At 39.4% G+C, this 6899-nt stretch overlaps 1 pseudogene; it reads left to right on the top strand.

Annotated features, from left to right (window-relative positions):
* Positions 1-5283: 5283 nt before the first annotated feature.
* LOC101604961 overlaps positions 5284-6899 on the top strand; it is a 28159-nt pseudogene continuing 26543 nt past the window's right edge.

The following is a 6899-nucleotide window of genomic DNA, read 5'->3' as shown; positions in this document are numbered from 1 at the left end:
CTGTCATAATTCTCAAACAGGGTGAGTCCTTCCAATGAAGCCTCACTCCCTGCGCATCGTCACATCCCCAGGTCAGCATAGCCTAACGGACAGCATTGTAAACAGCAGCCCAGGCTGCTCAGTGACTTTGGGGTTTTGTTTGTACATGAGCACACTGAAGTGGGCAGGAGTATAAAGCACTTGACCTTGTGTTTTCAATATGAGCAAAGTCACCTTGCTAATGCAGTTCTGGAAAGAAATCCCTGTCTTTAGTGAGTCGGGAACAGAACAGCCAGAGTCACTGTCTCACTGGAGGACTTCACTGTCTCGTAAGTGACAAACTTGGAATGCAGAGCGTGCGGTTTTCCACAAATGCTGTTGGCTTGGGTTGGGAGCTGTGATCTATGTTTCAGGTCAAAGGCAAGAGCACGCTTTCCCTATCTGTTTCCTGTCTTCAAGTGATCAGTCATTCATTTCCCCAGGGAATTGTAGCTCATGGGCCTGTGGCCTGTTTTCCATTGGTTTCTATTATCATTTGCTAATTCGATTACAACCTAGTATTTACCTTACTCTGTGATTCTGAGAGACCTTCCCCCGCAGTGTTTTGCTGTTAGCTTTAGAAACTCAGCACATCTTGGTTTCTCTTGGCCCCATTGTGGTAAATCAGGAAAAGAGGGGGATTTTGCATTCATATCTGATTGGCAAGGGCAAGCCTAGGAAAAAGAATAAAATTCAATTAATTTTACTTTGTTCAGACATGACCTACCTTTGAGGTTATTCACCAAGGAAATTTTACAGATTTTGGCATTGCTGGAATGCCTCAAGCTTAAAACTATAACTCTCACCTTGAATTTATATCTTGCTTATACTTAATAAAAATTTATTCTCTGACCTCAAATAGCATCAGCTCCCTGTGATGGATAATCTTATGTCATTCTTGCTAGGTTATGGTGCCCAGAGGTTTGGGCAAACACCAGTGTAAATATTGCTTTTGTGAGTGGTTATGTTTACATGTAATTAATATTTACAACAGTGGGACCAGAATCATGCATATTATACCATGTAATGTGAGTGGCCTTCTTTTAATAAGATGAAGTCCTGCCATGGCTGAAGACCTGGAATGACTGATGGCACAAAGAAAGGGCGCCATGACTCTAAATTCTAGCACAGAAATTCTCCCTGAGTTTTCAAGTCTTTTGTTTTCAGAAGGCAGCATCAGCTCTTGCTGGGATTTCCCACCTACCTTGCAGATTCTTTCATCTTCTTCTTCTTCTTTTTCTCCCTCTCCTTCCTCTTCTTCTTTGTGGTTTGGTTTTTCAAGGTAGAGTTTCACTCTAGCTCAGGCTGACCTATAATTTACTATGTAATCTCAGGGTGGCCCCGAGCTCTTGGAGATCCTCCTACCTCTGCCTCCCAAATGCTGGGATTAAAGGCATGTGCCACCATGCCTGGTTTTACCTTGAAGATTCTTTTTTTTTTTTTTTTAATTTATTTATTTGAGAGCGACAGACACAGAGAGAAAGACAGATAGAGGGAGAGAGAATGGGCGCGCCAGGGCTTCCAGCCTCTGCAAACGAACTCCAGACGCGTGCGCCCCTTTGTGCATCTGGCTAACGTGGGACCTGGGGAACCGAGCCTCGAACCGGGGTCCTTAGGCTTCACAGGCAAGCGCTTAAACACCAAGCCATCTCTCCAGCCCACCTTGCAGATTCTTGATGTGTGAGTCCCTACACCTGCATGAATCAGTTTCTTGAATTCTCTCCCTTTCTCTCTGACCACGTGTCTGTGTATACACAGACACATGTGTATAGTGAGGATTCTGTTTCTCTGTTAATACTCCCTCTCCCATGCTCAATCATTTCTAAATGTCTCCCTAAGACTAATGAAAAAATTTTCTTATCAGATGTTGTCATTAATCTCAGCACCAGCATACGTTTTTTGCTATTCTGAACTACTAGGTATATGTATGTTTATTACGATGTTAATTTAGGCTCTGCTACCCTTGGACTCATTTGAGTGAATAGGAGGTAATCCATCTTGTAGGCAGGAAGTTGTTCTCTATAACCCAGGTAGGCACTTATCACAAAGGGATTCTTTTATTTTATTTATTTGTCTACTTATTAATTTGAGAGATAAAAAAGAGGGAGAGAGAGAGAGAGAAAGATACAGAGAGAGAGGGGGGGGAGAATAGGCACACCAGGGTATCTAGCCACTTTTAACAAGCTCCAGATACATGCGTCCCCTTGTGCATCTGGCTTATGTGGGTCCTGGAGAATTGAACAGGGATCCTTTGGCTTTGTAGGCAAATTCCTTAACCACTAAGCCATGTCTTGAACCCCACAAGGGATTCTTGACTGCACAATGTTTCAGGTACCTTCTAAACAGGATGGGATTTTGTTTACCCCAAACTGCATATTAGAGATGTGCTTACTCAAAACTTTATGTATCAGAGGTAATATTGCAAAAATTGGCTTACAAACGTTCTCTGTGGGGATAAGGAAGTAGTGTGCTATATGTACTAGATATCCTATGAGCCTTTTATGGACTATCTATGCTACGGGGAGAACTGAAGATGCACTATCCACTGGGTCCCTGAGTATAGTTAAGGTTCCAGGGACATATCTATGACCTTTCCTATCATGCCTGCCACCACCTTGTGATAATCCAGTATCAGGCTCCTAGAATGAGAAGAATAAACAGAAAAGAGGAGCTTTTTGACCTGAAAGCAAAGAATACCATTTCCTAAAGAGGTCATCCAGGTTTATTTTAAAGCCCCTAAAATGTTCTATACTCCTTCAACCAAGACTGGTTTCAAGATTAGTTAGACTTTTTTTTCCCCAGGAACACTAAGAGAATTGCCTGCACCTGTGAAATTACCTAACTTCTAAGACCCTTTTCTATCACAGTCAACATGTGATGGGAATAACTGAAGTACCATAAACGGAACAATTATGAAAGAGTTCACTCATTTCTGGGTTCTTGCTGAATATTTCACTGTAAGTGACACATTAGGTGAGTGTGTGTTGGGTAAATATAAACCATACACTTCAACGTGTACACTAGCTGGATACTAATGCATCTTGTATGGGTAAAAAAAAAAAATATGATAGTAGGGGGTGAGAATTTGCCCAATCTCTATCATCATGAGGTGCTAGTTTAGTTCAGAAGAGACAAAAGAGAGCTCACAAATATTACGGAAGAATTGAGGAGATTCCAAAGGAAATACAGGGTTAAAATTAAAATTGCCATAGGTTGACAGTGTTGAGTTAGACGTGAGTGCCAAGTAGGGACTAAAACCAAAAGTTATGGAGAATTAAGAAGACGCACACAGATGATGCAGAACTGAGGAGTTAACCTTTCTGAGCAATGACAGGAAGAAGGAGATACATCATGGTAAGATGCAGGCTCAGTAGGAGGACGGCATGAGGCTGAATGAAACACAATAGGAGCAGAAGATAGTGGGAAGAGTGGAAAGGCTGGCTGACGGCAGACTCAGGAGTCTCGATTTTATCCTGTCAGCAAAAAAAAAAAAAAAAAAAAAAAAAATCAGTAGTTTTCATAGATTCCTGCCCCAACATAAAAAAAAAAAATAAGGTTAAGTTATAAAAATTTTGCATAGGTCATAGGGCAGACTCATACCTGGGAAAACAGGTATTTTACTAAACACACTTTGAGGAAATTAGATAAATTAATTTTATTATAGTAGAACTGAAAAATTATACATATATAAACTGATGGAGTTCCATAAGTGATTAGGAATAGCTGTGGGGAAAGAAAGTGAAATCAGGAATAAAACCTGTCTTCTGAATCCTAGATCTCTATGAAGATGCTGGCGTCTGGGAGCTCCCTCTCTTCTGGGGAAACTGATTCCTTTGGTTCTTAGGATAAATTCTTTCTTGCAGTCAATGAATGTATCTTGGATAATTCAGTATGCAAGGACACATTTGGGTATATATTACCTGCCCCAAAATTAAGGAATCTATAACTCTTTCTCAATTTCTACTTGTAGCTGGCTTGAGCCCAGGTAGCAACAATTTATGACTAAGTTTTTGAGCTATGGTTTTACCACTAGGATTTCAACTAAATTCCAAGGCTTAAGGTATTCATACATATAAATACATATGGGAGAGAGAGCCCACAATCAGGACTTTAAGGCACATTGCTGTATTGCGTTTGATATTCAGTGGTGTTCTGAGATTTCATATAGGTGGGTGTTGAAAAGAACTTCATTCTCTTAAAGCTTCAACTAGCCACTGAATGGCTGGTGTCTCATTCACAGAATGGCTGGTGCCTTGTCCACAGAATGATTAGCATCTCATCCACTGAATGGCTGGTGTCTCATCCACCGAATGACTAGTGTTTCGTCCACTGAATGGCTTATGTCTCAACCACTGAATGGCTGGTGCCTCGTCCACTGAATGGCCAATCTTTCATCCACTGAATCCCTGGCGTCTTATCTAGCTGATACTGAAACCTCCTTGGAGGGTTGTGTTTGAGTCTTTTTGTGACTTGCTAGGGCACTGATAAATCTCCCAGCTGAACTGAGTTTTTTGTCCCCTTCATTCGTAATGCAGTCATCCATCTTCAGGGTTTTGTTTGCATCTATGATCTGTCCGAAAGAAGGAAGCAAAAGGGACCCCATTAGATGGGGTTCACTTATATCCATACATTCTGTATGTGTCCACCATCTAGTCCAGGACTTCTCAGATTATCTATGATGAAGAACCAGCCTCTCTTTCACCATAGCTTAGATCAACATTTTAATAAATCACAAGCAAAATGTGATATATGAAAAAGACAAGGCCATAATTGGACAGCAGATGTAAACTTGCTCTGTCAAAATCTATCTAAATATTATCTCTAATGTACTCATTGAAAACTGATCATATAAATGGGCCCCATCCAGTGTCATTAAGTTGATTGATATCAATATTGCCCTTTTATTTACCTATAAGTATCTTTTCCTGTTGAGAATAAAGTGGAAATGGAATTACATAAACTAACAAGAGGAAAATAACATATCAAAATTTCTGCCACATAGAATTATTCAGTTCTCTTAGCATTGTATTGTTTCTTCCTCAACACACACACACACACACACACACACACACACGCACACACACACAAACACACACTAGCACACTTGAAATTATTTTGAAATCATTGATTGAGAAATTTACTGGAACCCCATAATCCTCGTTCAACTCATCTGGAAAATTAGATTAAACACAGTATCTTCTAATTTTCATAACTGCATAAGAATTCTGAAAGGAAACCTCTAGGGTTTCTAGCCTGTTGCGGGTAATGGCGAATGGCGGCTGTGATAAATACTATGCAGCAAAGGAGAAAATCAAATTAGGGGTAAAGGATGTGCTGTCCATTTCAAGAAATATGTTTTTGAAAGAAAAAGGGGTGGGATATATTTGGTAAGCCTTTGGGTCTTTATCATGGAGATAGATGTAAGTGCTTAACTCTCCTTAAGCTTGCCTGTCTTTTCTAGGATATCATGCTAAGGTATAGAGTAAGCTATGGGCTCATGCAGAACCTTGATCCACACCTTTCCTGTGACTCAGACACCTATATCCTAGATTGCTTTACTACTGGAGAGTCAAATGGGCCTCTTATTTATGAGCTTTAAATCACTTTTGGATTCTTGGATGTCTGGATTGCAGTAGTAATATCATAGCTTATCTTTGAAATGTTAAATATTCCAACATTCAGGATCTTCAATATAATCTAAGCAAACAAATCTTTAAACCATCTTTCTTGTTAAATAAAAATGACACAAATTTAAATTAATAACTGATATAACAATAAAACTGCTAAAAGATAGGATTCATTGTGCATTAAGCCCAGGATTCTGTATTTAGGCGAGACGTGATTATGTGATAATAGGATGAATGACTTGCTAAGCATATGAAAGCTAAGATACTCTGTATATCACAGAGGCATATTATATTTTCAAGGCATTAATTTACTTTGTTATGCAATAAAATTATTCTTCTTAAGTGAAATCTTAAGGAGAAATCAATTTGCTGAATGGAATCCATGATATGTTAACCTTAGATAAGAATCAGTACTTGGCATACGTTCCTTGCCATCCAGTGGCTTTTTCCTTGGTCTTTTAAAACAAGAAAGGATTTTGGAAATATTATAACTCAACTTGGCAAATCTTCAAGCATTTTATTCTATTCTTTCGGGATTTTTCTTCATTCAGAAGAAGCACGCTTAATCAGGCAATTAATCATCAGGTTGAACATAGGTGCAGCTATAAGTTTAAATAGTTTATCATAACGTTAAGAAGATAATTAGAGTGAACAGCTATAATTTATTAATGGCTACAAAGTCAGATCAAACAAAAACCAGTATCACTGTTTATGTCAACATATTTCACTGCACCTAAGTATTGAGGAAATGCATTTGTTTCTGCTCTAAATGTCTTTGTTTAGATGGTCATGAAAGTAGCCTGAAGTAACCCAAAGCCCAGTTTACATGGGGATTTAAGCCCAAGACTAAAGATTCAACTCATCCCTTGTTTTGTATCTTCCTTTCCACAACCAGCCTGTCACTCTATCCTGCCAGTTCAACTTCCAGTTGGTATCCCGTTTTCAATCTCTTCCCTGTGTCTTCACAAAACCTTACCCAAACCACCATTGTCCCTACCCTGATTCATGCAGCTATGCCCCACTTAGGAATCTTGATTTTTCTTTTGCCTTACTAAGGTCTGTCCTTCAAGTAGCAGTGGGATGAAGATTTGGGAGATACAAATCAGATCATTCATTCTGCTGATCATGCTACCAGTGATATTTTACAGTAGAAGAAATCCTGTGACCTTCTAGATCCTATCTACTTTAGTGGCCTCATCCAAACAACCCTCCTTCTTTGTCTCCATACCTTGTTGTCCTATTTTCTTTAGGCAC

The sequence above is a fragment of the Jaculus jaculus genome, chromosome 4 (genome assembly GCF_020740685.1).
Source record: "Jaculus jaculus isolate mJacJac1 chromosome 4, mJacJac1.mat.Y.cur, whole genome shotgun sequence".
Lineage (NCBI taxonomy): Eukaryota > Metazoa > Chordata > Mammalia > Rodentia > Dipodidae > Jaculus > Jaculus jaculus.
This window is presented reverse-complemented; position numbering and strand designations above follow the sequence as displayed.